This window comes from Chroicocephalus ridibundus, chromosome 9 (assembly GCF_963924245.1).
Source record: "Chroicocephalus ridibundus chromosome 9, bChrRid1.1, whole genome shotgun sequence".
Taxonomy (NCBI): domain Eukaryota; kingdom Metazoa; phylum Chordata; class Aves; order Charadriiformes; family Laridae; genus Chroicocephalus; species Chroicocephalus ridibundus.
This window is the reverse complement of record NC_086292.1, coordinates 44494033-44508518: the sequence shown is the minus strand read 5'-3', so window position 1 is coordinate 44508518 and position 14486 is coordinate 44494033. Positions and strand designations below refer to the sequence as shown.

General features: G+C 41.3%; 1 long non-coding RNA gene across 2 annotated transcripts in view; it reads left to right on the top strand.

Annotated features, from left to right (window-relative positions):
• The first annotated feature begins 6368 nt into the window (after positions 1 to 6368).
• LOC134520752 (uncharacterized) overlaps positions 6369 to 14486 on the top strand; it is a 49555-nt gene continuing 41437 nt past the window's right edge. For both annotated transcript variants that reach the window (XR_010072531.1, XR_010072532.1), the window contains exons 1-2: positions 6369 to 6662; positions 7962 to 8062. This is a non-coding gene — a long non-coding RNA (uncharacterized LOC134520752). The remainder of the gene's footprint in view (positions 6663 to 7961; positions 8063 to 14486) is intronic.

The window sequence follows — 14486 nt, the reverse complement described above, 5'->3', positions numbered from 1 at the left end:
TGGGATTACATAGCCAACGATCTTTCAGCATCCTAATGCTGTACTATCCCATGGCACAGAGTTGCCCAGGACTGAAAGAAGGTCTTCCCACCTTGGCCCTTGATCCCACCCTACAGTACATCTCCAGCACCGCTCCTTTTGAGAGGTATGCACAGAGCTGTGGCCAGGAGCAGCTGCAAAACTTAGGTGCAGAAGGGTCTTTGAAATGAGAACGATGAAGCAGGCCCAGCATTATTTGCACTTTGGGTCTTGGGTCATGGTTTTTAGCCGTTCTGGAAAGAGAAGAGACGTAGAACCACAGCATCCCGCGATTTGTCTGGCATGTTGTCCAGCCACCCTGGGAATGGATGCCAGCTCTCTTTATGGACTGGAAGGATTTTTGGGCTGGTGAAGAAGCATTGCCCTTCTTGAAGGTCTCTGTAGCAATGTCAAAAGTGTCTTACAGACTGTACAAAGCTAACTGGTCTTCATGACAACATCATTATAGTGAAAGTGCATAGGTGAGATGCTCTGCCAAAGCTCTGTTCTGTCCAGGAACCTATATGGCCCCGTTCATCTCCGTACGTAAACACCTTTTTGTCATTACTGGTCTTTTACAGCAAAGGATCTTTACTCACAGCTCTACAGAAAATCAGGTGGCTGAGCAGGAATCTGAGCCAGAACTGCTGCATCCCCATCTAGGACTCTATCCATTAAATAAGTCCCTCATAGTCTTAACTTTGTGAACAATTAAAGTATTAATAAATTAATTATGTACTAAATTAATTAATATGAAAATGTAACAATCTGATGAAGTAGTATGTTGCAGGCAATCTCATCTCTTCCTGTTAAAGATGACAGCTTTATCCTCTTAATTTCCAGTGGCCACTGGAAGCTGTGGCAGTTCCTGTGCGGTTCCTGGCTCTTGGCTCACTGCATCGGACCAGCCTTTCTCGCAGCCAAGGCAGAGAGGTGAGCACAGTCTGGCCCCCTTGTTTCTACACAAAGACTTATTGTGAGATGCATATCTACCATCGTCCCTTTTACCTCTGTGTGACATTTCTGAATGTTTTGAGGTTGCTTTTTTTTTTCTTTTCTTTTTGTTTATTTTAATTAAACATGACTAAACAACGATTCTCTGGGTGGGAATCATTCTTCCTAATAACCACAGTGTGCATACTAACTATACTAAAAATAAATCTTGTCTCTGACTAGTTAAAAATTGCAGTGATTTGTTGATGCTTTTTACCTGTCACTAGTAAGATATAAATATAAATAAGTAGAATTACATTTAAAATATCCATCACTTCACATATGGAGAGTGGCAATGAGTGGGCTGTAATAATAAAATATACTTTATAAGTGTCATAATCATTCAGACACCAGGAACTCATAAGCCACAGATCTGACATTCAGATGATGAATTGTGATTTTGTTTTAAAAGCCAGACATGTCAACTCCATGTGCATATTGGGAATTGTAGTTCAAGTGACCTCTGCTAAAACACTGACCTTAACAATGACTTTGTTTTACATTTCCCAGAAACTTTTTAAGTAGGTGTGATACTTTCCAAAAGCAGTTGTTGCACTAATACTAATATAAAGTAATTTAAAATGTTTTTGACACCTTTGTTGTGGTCATATATTATATGACACAGAAAATGAGATTCGGTGAATGGCTTAAAATTAATTCTATTTTGGGGTCTTTGTAACATCATAAACCCCTTGAGATTCACCTGCGTGATATATGATATCACTGGGTAAGATGATATTCTTCTAAAACTCTACAGCTCATCCATTCTTGCATGCAATAAATAAATACATTAAATATACATATGGAGGAGTGTTTGTATTGGTAGATATGAAAGCGGATTAGATAACACTCAAGGGAGACTCCATGGACTGTAGGGATCTTAAATCTGATGGAGGAAGGTTGATTCAGTGGACTTCAGAGACCTGGATTCTGCTCCCCTCTCTGCTGCGAGTTCCTCCTGTGTGACCTTGGACACGCCGTTTAAACCCAAATCTTAAAAGTATTTAGGCTCCTGATTGCTGTCGAGATGCCTGATTCATGCTGATTTCAGTGGGAATTTAAGATCTGAAAAGGAACGGAGCACTAAAATCCCGTGAAAGATGAGGGCTGTATTTCTCTGGGCTTCAGTTCCCTACTTTTAAGATGGAGATAATATTAATTCACAAGGACTTTGCCTGGGTGAGAACATAAAGGATCATAAGGCAGCACATTCCTGGGAGCTGTACAGATGTGCGAAGCCCTGTCTCTGATTCCCTATGAATAGCTGCATGCGCTATATAGATATAATTATAGTCATATCAAATGAAAACACAATTAAGTTCCAGAATTGGAGCTGATTGGCATAACAAAGCTGAGATTTACTGCTTCCTTCACCAAACCAGCACAGGTTCTAACACAAATCATGCCTCTTAGCTTTCAATTTGATAAACTTTCAGCTATTTTGACATGTAGAGCCAACTGCAGCCTACTCCATCCTGACAAAAAGAGCCTAACAAATGGATTTTCAGTCACCCACTGAACAGAGCTAGATGACAGATCTACATGAAATCCTTTTTGGAGGGAAGGCAGCCTTTTAACTTGATTGATGAAATTATATCTAAATCTGGTAGATTTGGGACTTCAAAGGCATTTTTGCCTACTTAGGGCATCCCAGATGAAGGGAGTATGCTATTTGTACCAAACTCCCATGCTCAAGTGGTTTGCAAATTGACCCCTTTGTAATAGGTTAAAGGTTCCGCGCTAGATAACGGTGGTTCATTTTGATTAATTATGTCAGGGAATTAATGTATGATTACTAACTTTTAGCAGACCCTGCTCTTTCTGACCTCGAGCTGCTTGTTTGTGTGGCTGGTTGTAATTTTCGACCAATGGGTTACGAGAGGTCACTGTGTGGTCAGCATATTTTAAACAAAGAAAAGGGAGGTGGGGAAGGGGGAGCTGAGAAACAGCGATCTCAGATCAGAGTGGATGGACTACAGTTTACTGGCCTGACAGAGGAGATTTGTTAAGTGTTCCGACAGTAGATTTTTATACATTTACCCTTTCCAATGAAATATTCTTCCGAAGAGCTAAGAGAGTGGCCTGGAAAGATGTTGGGAGGATAATTTAACAGTTGAACGTTAAGCCCATAATTGCACTTCATACTGGTTTCAATAGCAGAGAACCTTGTTAAAAAATTAATTGGGCAGTGTTCTCTTTAGCACTTGGATTGGCTGAGAGCAAGGCCGAAAGCTTCTTATTAAGCCAATACCCGGGAAATGCCGCTTACAAATTTCTTAACCAATCACCAAAGAGTTAGAAAAGGTTGATAAAACAAGGGGGTTGTGGGGATTTAGCTCCATTTCATATTTTAAACTCTTGAGTGGGTATGTGAAGCCATCCGAGAATTTCTAAAGACTAGAAAGGAAATATGTGAGGCCCAACCCTGTAAAAACCTCTGCACACTGAATCAACTGTATTCACTGTGTTCAATATTGTATTCAATAGAATTGCTCATGCTGAAAGTGAAGGCTATGCCTAGGTCTTTACAGGACATTAGCTGTACTATGAAAATCATGGTAGACTACTGTGTGGATGAAGGGACTAGGAACCAGGAGCCTTAAATTCCCCCAGTCCTTCCACAAACTTTCTGATTCTGGAAGACATCTTAAGACAGAGGGATCTAAGCCCATACTTTTAAAGCAACTAAAGTAGGACTTGAGTTTTAGAGATGCTACGTGCTAAAAGCCATTGGAACCAGGGACATCTGTCACGTCTGAAAATTAAATAAGACTTACTGCTGGGCCTAAATATACATACAATTAAGTAACCAACAGCAAATATAAAAACCAAATTGCTATTATCTTCCCTGGGCCTCACTCTTATGTTAAAAAAATGGGTCTAAAATGTCTACCTTCTTTATAGGAACACCAAGAGGCTTAGTTCATTAATGTTTGCACTGTGCTTTATGGTCCTTAGATGAAAGGCACTACTGATGCTTAAAGAACAATTATTATTGTAATACTTATTCTAAGAACAATAGGCACATTTGTTTTATTTTCCACCGAGCCCCTTCAAACACCAGGGTGTCCAATTAAGTTGTAATCAGAATAAGGGCTAGGACTTTGCTGAAACTTTCCCAGTTTGCTTTAGAAACCCCAATTTTGCTGTACTCTTGGTTGTACCTTTTTGCCTACATGAGGCTCTACAGTTGGCTATGGATCCCCTTAATTTTGTCGTTCCTTGCAAAAATGTGCTCTTGCCAAACTACCTTTTGTATTTTTTGAAGAATTTGAAGGAAGAAAGAGATTGGAAAGGTAAGGACAATGAATAAGACAAGAAGACTGAATATGGAGACAGTGGTGCCAAAGAAACAGAGGAGCTAAAGGAAGGAGAAAAAGAAGTATTTGGAGTTTTGTGTGTGTGTGTGTATATATACACACACACACATACAAACCTGCATACGTGTCGTTATGGTGTGCTAAAATTGCCTGGTTCTTCTGAAAAGTCACATCATCCAAAAGGAAGACAAGCAATAAGATTTAAGCTTTGTTTTAGTGGCACCGGGAAAAGCAAATCTTGGACAGGACTGAAGGCTGAGCTCTTATAATCAGTTGGCACACCGCTGATCATTGCTGATCGCCCTGCAGCTTTTACAGGCCAGCCCACACCAAGCGTAATTCAAACTGGTGTCTTTTGCTACTTAGTAAAGGAAGGACTTGTGTCAGGCTGACAATTTCTTAGGCCAGTGTCCTGTTCACAGAGGGAGCTACGAATGGATTCTTCAGGCAGAAGTAACCTACAGCGCGTCCTGACCCTGCTCCATGAGTGACAACCAGAAATTCAGTTTCCTAGTCCCTGCTTTGACTATTAGACGCAATTGCCTCTTGAGCTCTTCATTTAATGGAAAGTCTCACAGCTGCTGTCAGAGCATGAATGTCACTATTATTTACTTATTTAGTCATTTTACAGTAGTGTTAGGGATCTCAGGCAGGTCATTGTGCACGCATTTAATAAATAGCAATCCTGCCTCAAATGATTTACAATCAAAGCTGTTGATTCAGGAAGGTACTTGCACATACATGCTCTTCAAGTCATCAGAAAAGCACGTGCTAACTTGCTGTCATACACCAGACGAAAACTTCCTTCAGTGCTATCCGTCCAGGATTAGGTCCTGAGCTGAAAACATAATGAGCTGTGAGAAAATAAAGAGTTGCGGGGAAGTGAGGATTTCAGGATGTGCTAGCAGCGTTACAACATTTTCAGCTGGGTTTTATAAGGAAGTGAGATTTATGCAATCGTGCTGCCTGCCTGTCTGTCTACCTCTAATAGCTCTTAAACTCGGACAATGCCAACCCCACCTGGCAGAAGGATAGGCAGCGCTGGATTAGACGTAGGTCTGCGGGCACAAGCACAAAGTCCTCAGTTTTTACTGTCCCCCAAAGTGCACCTAGTGCTTGAGTTTGCATGGCACCCAGGTGGCTGGGGGTGCTGACTATGAAGCAGTAGGGTAAAACCACACAGGCACAACCATGCTTTTAGACACACGAGAACCTACACCGCAGCAAGGTCAGAATATCAAGTTTTAGAAGTTCCACTTCCCAGGGAACCGCTGGCTTATTTGTTTTTGAGCATAAGGGGATGAATTTCAGAGCCCTTTGAAGGTGAAGGGAATTTGGTGTCGCTTCCTATGAAGCTGGGACCGTCCCCTGTTACACAGCCTGTAGGGACAGAAAATATTTGTTTCCTTTGTTAATAGGGAAAACCGAAGCGAATTAGGAGCAACGGTCTTTGGGACTGGTAAAGAATGCACCAGGCGGTGGTTGCTTTTTACATGTTTGCACATCGGAGACTTGCGTTTTCATGCTCTTGTGTGTGCCCGGGTTTTGGTGCTTGCACATGCTCTGATTAAAGAACAACTCTGAACAATGCTCTTTAATTTAATGATCTTAATAAGCACACGGGGGAAGTGTCTTTACTGTATAGACACAAACAACGCTACATGCTTCAACATGAAACATAATTAGGGTGTGCAGTAAAATAAAGGGGTGAGGGGGAAGGGGACATTTTTTTAAAAATGAGAACAGAGGTGACTTCCAACAAAACTTCAAAACCAGCTCGGCTAACAATGAACATAGCCCCATTCTTTTTAATCATCAACAAAATCTATCACACATGTTCTTTCAAGTAAAGTTTATTAGAAAGAAATTGCTACTAGAGAACCACATGTGAGCTCTGACTTGGCAAGGTCAGGCCAGGGCAATAAACCCTTGAACTTTACAAATATGCAAAGCTGACATAAATAACAAATTAAACCCAGCCAGGTGTAGAGCTGCAGCGAGCTGCTTGCCAGAAAGATTCAAACTCTGGCCAGCGTGACCTCTGTTAGCTTGTGTGGAAAGCGGAGGCTTATCTCCTTGGCTTGTTGTCCATTAGGGTTCATACCTGAGGGCTCAGGTCACCTTCTTCTTGTTAGCTTAGAAAAATTATATCACTTCATTAGAGGTGTTTGTTCAGCTTCTGAGTGTCCTCAGGCATTTGGATGCGTTGCTGGGGGAATGCTGATTTTGTCAGAGCTGGAGACGGGGCGTTTTGGGCCCTCTTTGAGGGATCGTTCCAGGATCAACTAGAAGGGAGAGCGTGGAGATGCCTCTGCGGCAGGATTTGGTGAGGTAGGACGGGGATGGGAGGACTGGGGTCTCTGGCCACCGTACAGGGTGACATATACCCTAGACAGCTGAAATCTAGAAATTAGCAAATATAAATGTACCACAAACTGTCTGACTGGTCCTGTGAGCCCTCTGAGAGCTGCTGCTCGTGTAGCTCACAGAATTACACATCACCCAAGCGCAATTTTGGACTGAGCTCCAAGAGATGCTTTAGAGAAAGGAGCCAATCCTTGCACCAATTTTAGCCATATCTGTTGCAAATTCTCTTTGTAATTGGGACTTCATTAGAGGTGTAATTCTCTCAGCAATCAATCACTGTATCATTCTGAGCCTCCCTGCCAGATTTCCAGAGGCATTCAGCTGCAGATACGCCATCTCAGTGGGATTTTCAAATGTCTCTTAAGTGCATTAAGCACCTAACTTCCACTGAATGCTCAAGGGGTTTTTAAAATCCCACTATGTGTCTCTCTCTACGTCTTGCCCTTAAACAAGTGCTTAATTTTAAGTGCAGGTAGTTTCATTGATGTGTATAGTACTACTTGTGTGGTTAAAGTTAAACATGTGCTTAAATGTGCAGTTAAACCATGGCTGTAATGGGTGGGGGAGGAATTTGATGCAAACATACAGTGCTTTAAATATAAATGTTTCACTATCGCACCTTAATTTTTGGATACTGGTTTGAGACAGAAGCAGTAAAAAAGAGATGTCTCTTTAGACTTGAAAATTGAGGAAATCTGCTCTGAGAATCACAAAAAGGGAATAATATGGCACTCTGGGACATGATGTTCTACAGAATCCCTTTACAAGTGTAACCAGACTTTACAATATCTTTGCCATGAGAATTGCTTTGACTCTAGTTTTTTATTTAAATGCAAAGCCAGACCCCTTACGAAAACACTTACCCTGAGGGGCAATAGTCTGTAGTGAGTACCGAGCCGTCGTGTCATCTTGAGCAACGCGTTTCACCCCTCTGTGCTTCTATTTTCCCTCCCACTGTCTTTACTATTTATATTATAAGAACTCTGGGGCGGGGATGGTCTCCGTGTTTGCATAGCTCTCTCTGTAATGGTGTTGTCTCTCTGCTGGGACCGCTCAGTGCTGTCGTTAGTAAGATCTAGTGACTTTCTTGCACAATCAAAAAAACTGTAGGAATAAGCAACCAGAAAAAAAATCCCTCTTTCTTAGTTACTTTGGGTTTTAGTTTTGTCTCTGAGCCACGGGTGAGGGCTCTTCAACACGTGAGGTTTATATAGACTTGTTAAAGAGATCTGTCCTGATAAATGGGTCGGATGCTTTTTATAGAGTTCTCCACTGGGTCCACTCCATCATAATGAAGCTTCAACACAGGCCTCCACAGAGCTCCAAGAGAGGAATCCAGGAAGGAGAAAGTGAAGGGAGATGGGGTGAGTTTACACTATGTGTTAAGTGGAAGAGCTGCAAAGAGGTTGGGAGACTTGTCATGACATGCAATTAAAGGCTCCTCTGGGAGTGTCTGTATAAACTCTACACATAGCAGAAAGAAAACAGACAGCTGACAGTTGTACTGCGAAGTCTTAGAAGAATATACAGGGTTCGCTGCTGACACTCAAAGGCAATTTTGCCGAGTTCTGTGAAGTCTAAACACTTTTACTTAGAGTTAGGGACAATTCCTGTCAAAGAAGAGCTTGATTTTCTGTTCTAGCTGTTATGAGTTAGCTTCCAGGAACCTCCCTTGAACTGAACCCGACACACGCTTTGTTTTAGTTATGTTTCCATTTGACGAAGGCTCTTGCTAGTGCTTTTTTTGCCTTTGCTATTGATTGTGGCTGGAGCGTGTGACAGGTATCCCGTCTGCCTGGGTTCCTATTCAGAGCACATCCTGTGATTCTTGCGTCAGACTTTTGTTGTGTGTCTCTCAATTTTCTAGCAGGGGGGTGTGTGCATGTGTGATGCATCCAGAGTTGCAAATGGGGAGACACGGGGAAACACAATTTCTGGAGGACTTTGAGCACCAGGGAGCAAATAAATCTTGCCTGGAAGGACCCAGTCCTTAAATACCTTGAGAACTGTGTTGATGACTGAGGCTGCTGGTTGGGAGGGGAAGGATGGGAGGAAACCTCTAACCTACCGAGTCCTTCAGCCCCCTTTGCCTTCATAGTGATGGGAAAACTGAGCAAGGATCTGAGTTGGTTTGAGGTGGAGAGACTACTTGATATTTAATTAGAAGGAAATCTCCACAGGTCTGCAGTAGAACTTTTGGTCAAAATGAAAAATAGCTTGTCAGTGAAAACAGAGATCCAAATATCTGTCAATCTTATTCAAAGTAAGAGCTTTAACCTATGTTTCTCTTAGTGACCTGGGTGAGGTCCTCAAGCAACAGGCTGTTGGCTGTTTCGGTCAAGGCCCACATTTACCATAACACTTCAGTGGGTCAGTATTGCAAGGTGGCTTCTATGTACTCCATGAAGATCTCTGTTCCATGTAAGGGAGTCTGTTGTTTCTCTTATTCCTGCAGTTATCAGAACAAAAGGGATGCCAAAGAGGTAGAGAGGGAAATCATCCTTTCTTTGACTACTTCTAGCATTCCATGTGCAGGTCCATACAAAAAGGAAGCAAGATGTAGAGAACCTGAGCTTTTCATGTCATCAGAGGCATTATCACAAAATATTATGGCTATTTGTTTTTGGGATGTAATGACTTTACTCTACAAAGACCTCAGAAGTCCTACAGAAGGAACTTAAGTAGATTTTCATTTCTTTCTAGATATAGGAGAATGCAAAATGAGAAGAAAACAACTTGGAATACACCCGAGAATTTAGAGTGCAAATTTAATTTATATGGGATGACTGTGGTGATAGGAAATATAGGAAACTCTAAGTTTTGATGGTTGGGCCAGGCTCAGAGCCTGAAGGCATATATCACTGACAAGTATTAAATATTTAAAAGAAGGTTTATTTAGAGTCCTCAAAACTGACAGGATCTTAAATACAAGATCATATGGCAAGAAAGCTCAACATCATTCTTGTCAGGGTGAATTAACTGTGGAGTATAGCCCTGTATAAATAAGCAGCCATGGAAATTCCCAGCTTCATTTAAAGTCCTGAAAACCAAAATCATCTCCACTCAGAAGACAAAAGAATAAGGCCAGGGTAGGAAGAAAGAGGATGGACTCAAGCTCTCTGAGCAATTTTATCAGCACATATTTCTCAGGTAACTTGTCAATTATTTTAGCAGCAGAATACAGAATTGTATTTCGAGGGTCCATTGTTTATTGCCTGGTACAACGGGCATTGGTTGAAATGAATGACATTTATAATACATTTCATAGTACAATTTTTCAGTTAAATCTTTCCCTTCTAGGTGTTTCTTCGAGCTTTTGGGGAAGTGCTCCTCCTCAGGGGAAGAAGTTGCTATTATTATTGTAAGGAGATTCAGTCAGGCTGTCCCTGGGAGACTCATTGAGAGTATTCATCTGTATCTTTCTTTTTTAATCCTTCTCACTACTGCATCCCCTCCTGCCTCAGAAAACGTCTCCCCTTGCTTAGACTGCTGAAATTTGTGGCAACACAGAAAATAAGCTTGGCCCAGTGGATTTATGATGAGTATAATGTGTTGGTCATGCTGGTGTAAAGGCCATGGGGCTCCCCCACAGGAATGGTAGACCTTGGAAAGTAGCCTTGGCCAAGAGCCACAGTGGTGTTTGTGTTGTGTTACAGTAACGTAGACCTCCTCTTGCCTTGTTTGTGCCTCACAACAAGCCTTGGGAGGGTTTTGGGGATCTTCACCACGCCAAAAATTCTCTTTCCTCAGCTATAGCAGAGAGCTGCCAATGTGGTATTCGTACTGCTGTGGAAGCCTTTCTCCAGAAGGTCAGTGGGGGAGCGTAATCAGTTTAGAACTGGATGTTGTAACTTACTTGAATGAAAGATTTTTTTCTAAAGGTGACATTAAGATGAAATATTTAAGATAAACCAGAAGATTTGACTGGAAATTCACAATGTCCCTCTGAAACAGTCCACGCTGATTTACTGATCTTCCATTTTCAATTTATGAGCTGAGACCAGAGTATACCACTGGAGGATGAGAATAGAGTAGTCATATTAGAGCCAGCTCATATATCCTACAGACAGACTTTGGAAGAATTAGAAAGTATAATAAAGTGCTTGTCCCTTTAAGACACTGCTTGGCTCCTTGCCAATTTAGATCCTGGAGCATTAGATATTTTAAAAGCCCTTAAAACTGTCTCTTTTTTTTTTCTACCCCCCCTCCCAACCCCTCCTCCTCTGAGGTTTTCACCTTTTAACAATGAAGAAACAATGGTAGGTGCATCCTTTCCTTTACAGCTTTCTCCCCCTACAGCTTACGGAGGGATGAATTCTGTTCCCCGTCACATTATTTTAAATATGAGATAACTCTTTTGAAGGCAGAGCATGTATGTGGCACGGATAAGAGAGAGAAAACATATCTTGTTTTAAAAAGCAAATTACACTGGGATACCCAAAGGCACCCAGGTACTTTTCAAGCATATAAATACTGCCAGGGCACTGCGGTGACCTTTGGTCTCTGACATTTTCAGCTAATGGTCACCGTATGTGGCAAAAAAGCTGACCCTGCAATTGCTGTGGGACCTGACTGGAATTTTGGATGTCCCCTTGGAGGGCAGCCACCTTATCAGTGAGCTCAGTGGCCCACGGGTCAAATGCACAAGTACCAACGTGGGCTCTGCTGCAGCGCCCAGCGCAAGGCGCTCGATGCGGCTGCTCCTCCCAGGGAGAGTCAGAGGGCTTTAAAGAGATCACAATCATTCTGGAAGTATTTCTAAAGTGAATTTTGTTCGAAACCAACCCCTTTGCTAAGGGCTTAAATGCCTAAATAAGGATTTTGTTTGAAGATACTGTCCCAGAAAAAAATTTTTTTTTTTAATGTTTTGGCTGAGCTCTGCAATATAGTTTGATGCAAGGTAGAAGGAATTTGGGGAAAGAGGAAAGGCGGTATGGGGCAAGAATAAACAAAAAGAAAAATATTAGACTATCAATGTGAAGGGCATTTTTTCAGCAATACAGAGTAGGGAAAGGACTCAGGGATCTTTTAGCGTCATAGCAGATGAATGGAAACTTGCAGTTCACTCCACTATTTGCTGTTCCTTCAGACTTGACTTTTCTTCTGGTTGGGACTCAGGCAGTGATCCCCTCCAGCTTTAGGCAGTGATTTCTTCTCATGCAGTGGGGAGATTAAGCCTGCTGAAAGACCTCTTTAAGGGAGGATTCAATGTTCCTTTCCTCTCTTCCTGGAGATTATAAGATAATGCATCTGGAACAACATTAGCTCATCCAGGTCTGTGGTTTTATTTTTGATAATCAAATCCCAGCAATCGCATTCTCCATCTGCCCGAACATATTTCTGGGCAAGGGGCAGATATCAGCTAGCACACATGGCTGTGGTCAGATATTGTGAGATCTTCTAAACATGAACAGAAAGTTTCCGTCCTCTAAGTTATATCTAAACATTCCTCTTTCTCTTGCGCTGTATTTTCTTTCTGCAGCTGAGAGAGTTATGGTAGTTCAGGCCAACAGAACATGTTTATTTCTCCTTTGGTAGTGTTTACTCAGCAGACTCCCAAACTTGGGTTCAGGCTGCATTTACTCTCAAATGAGAATTATTTTGATGGCCTCAGCCTTATTCGATACAGTGCAGTGTCTATTTGTGTCAAGAGCTAGCATTAAGTCATTGTCTGTCTGGATTAAGTGTTAAGGGTACAATGAAGAGTTTGTGGATGTCTTGTTAGGAGACAGCTGGCCAAATGAAAGTAGGCTTCCTTCTGAGCCTCAGCAACATCTGCATTCCTAAACAACAAGAGTATTTCTTACAAAACCAAGTGGGTTTTCTGTCAAGTTTAGCCTAGAAGTGAGATAATTATAGGAAAAAAGCTGAAACACATCCTAGGAGCTTTTAGGAGCTTATGACACTTTGTTTGGCCTTTTGTGAAAGCTATTAGTCATTTATCCCCTTTCAACAGCAGAGCATTGGCGTGCAACATCTGTGCTCTGCTTCACCTTAGGGCTTCCTCAGGGTCACTGCAGCAGAGATGGAGTAGGGTAGGTCTTCTTCCTACTAGCATCAGCCTCCTGACTCACGCTGTCGCACCAAGTCTTGTATTTTGTCAATGAGGACATCACGTTTTTAGTGACTTAGGCAAAAGTAATTTTCTTGTAGTGTTAATTGTGTAATGTTAAATCCTCCTAATCTTAAAATATCTCTGCTTCTTCACCACACATCTAATAAGCAAATCCATAAAGGAGAGTAGTTTCCATTACACTCATATAAATTTTGAAGAGACATAAGATTTGCGCTACCTTCTTGATCAGTCATGATGCTCCAATTTTTAACCTTATGTGAAGCTCTCTGTCAATAGCACTTTTTTTTTTTTTTTATAAAGCAGGGCATCTTATTCTAGATCAGTCAGTTCTGTAGAAGACATTCTCAATGTAGCTTTCATGTTGTCCAAATATCCCCAAACATCTTTATTCTTAAAAGTGTTCTAAGGGAGAAAAAAATCCTCTTCTTCACCTAATGAGACTAAATTTTGTTAATGTTTAAGAATCATAACAAAAAAGAAGTGTCCTCTTTAATAAACCACATTTCAAAGTCTTATTTTTATCTATATGAAGTATTGGTTCTCTCATTTCAAATTTTGCTCCGAATGAAGATTATCTAACAAGTTAGTCTTTGGAAGTTGCCTGGATTCACTGTAGTAGAATAATTTCAGCTTCTTTTGCTCAAGTTTTATTTTTTCCCCTGTGAGTTGTACATATCCATGAGATGATGATAAGCAGACTGGGAAGGGATCTGAACAAATTGCCCTGCATTTTAGCCCTCAATTATACAAGGTGATCTTATGAAAACAAGAAGTGAAGTCTTGAAGGGTCTCTGAATAGCAATGGGAAATAATTCAAGCCAGATTGTTCCTTGTTAGTACCAAAGAGAGACTCCTATAAATTGGTTAATAGAGAGAGTTCATCCACATCCTTTACACTTAAAGAATAGTTTTGTGTTCTGAAGTAATCAAAACACTCAGGTACATTAGGAACTTAAATGCCAGTGAAAGTCAGTGAAGAATAAAACACTTGAGTTACGAAGCATTAAGAAATGTCCTGTTGGTGTGGTCAATCCTGAGTACGTAGCAACAACGTCAACAAAGCAAATAAAAAGTCTTCCCAGTTATGAGGTCTGTTATCATTCAGAACTGAGAGAAATCAGAGTGGCTTCGTGACGATTCATCTGATAGTCTGACTGTCAAAATAACTGCTTTATAAACTACAGGAAGATGTGTGTCGGGGCCTTTACCATCTCAGATCTGGAGAAGAATGGAAAGATACCATAGTAAGTTATCATCATAATATTTTTCATTCACAAAGATTTTCAGCAAGTCTACCGATGCAGCAAAATGTACCTGGCCAAACCTGTCTACCTTTGGAAACAAAGACTAGTGGTGAAATTACTTACTCCATTTAAAGGCAACCACCCAGTTGAGGTTAGATTTCTTTCACGTTAGCTCTTCGCTTGGTGAAAGCACATGGCTGCTGTTTGGGTGTCCATATCTGACAACTGAGTCGTTTCGCAAATTGGTGCATATTCACAAATAGTAGTGCAAGCAGTTTAAAATGGAGTCTGGAAAGGAAGTGGTTTTACTTCATCATTTACTTCTTGCTGCAAGCCATCGTACAGTTTATACGGCTTCAGTCAGTTCTGGACTAACATCCCCACCCTGCAGCCCAGGTCGTTCCCATGCACGCAGGTAGTGACCAGAATAGCGATCTCCAAATATTGCTTGAGAAAAGCATTTGCAAA